The sequence below is a fragment of the Acyrthosiphon pisum genome, chromosome A1 (assembly GCF_005508785.2).
Source record: "Acyrthosiphon pisum isolate AL4f chromosome A1, pea_aphid_22Mar2018_4r6ur, whole genome shotgun sequence".
Taxonomy (NCBI): Eukaryota; Metazoa; Arthropoda; class Insecta; order Hemiptera; family Aphididae; genus Acyrthosiphon; species Acyrthosiphon pisum.
The window spans coordinates 167,352,082-167,353,296 of NC_042494.1; positions in this window are offsets into that span (position 1 = coordinate 167,352,082).

Sequence of the window (1,215 nt, forward strand, 5' to 3'; positions counted from 1 at the left end):
TAAAACAACCCATGTTATAGAAAGGTACAAATATGGTTTTAAAGGGATTTTCGAGTGGTTTTTTTTCCGAGACACGTCCTCGTGTGAGATACATTATAATGACCTTATAAAATATTATTCAATATAACTTAACGGTATTTTCCAAATAATTTGGCGGTTCTTTAGCTATGGGCAGGTTTGGTAGCTTTCCATACAAAAATTTCTGGTGCCCTTACTTTAAAAATGTAATTTTTTACAAACATAAGATGTTTTTATCTTTTGCTAAATTATTATGATAATTTACAATAATAAATTATATAATTATAATTATATTGGTGACAAACTGATAGTTACTAGTTATCAATGTTGTGGTAATTTCGCTTCTATTCTAGCGTCTAATTTTTGCAATTTAGCAATCTAATCTATACGATGAAGAGAAGATTTTCTTTGTAATATAGTATAAGATTGCGAAGTTAAATTTATACTATTGTTGTACCTTACGAATTCCCATTAATCGATTTTTGATATCGTGTTGTAATTTCAAAATGTATAACCGTATACACTTTCCATTTACACTAAATATTCATATTATAATTTTCCACACATGGTAAAATTTTACAAACTATTTTGACTCGTTTTGAGCTATTTATATCCATGAAAATATTTTTCTAATTTTGTAAATTAGTTTTCAGTTAGAAATTCATAAAAGTCTTTCCATAGCTAACATTACAAATTTTAATAAAATAGGTATTCCCCACAAATTGTTCTACCTTTAATACAAAAAAGTTTTCCGATAAGTATAAGTAATTCATTGTATAGCCATAAATATTTTTATTTTTATTAATTTTTTAGGATGACACGACATCTCCATTCAAAATCATTTTTCATATGCAATGATTTGTCATTGAATTAAAATATAACAAATCAATTACAATGACATGCTCAACAACTACTAAACAGCAGAGCGGTACTGACTTGTCCACTTTTTATTATACTGGGTGATTATTTTATCAAACAAAACTAAATATTTCAAAAAGCGTAAATTTTTTTGAAAAAAATTTTTTGCATAGTTTCAAGTTGCTTATAAAACAACGTTTTTATTAAAAAATTATGTTTTTAAATATTTTTTATCCTTATAAATTTTTAAGTTTTTTACTTTTTTGAATGACAACATAGGGTTTTAATTTTATATTCTAAAGCAGAATATTTTTCTTGGTATTTTGATACATGAAAATC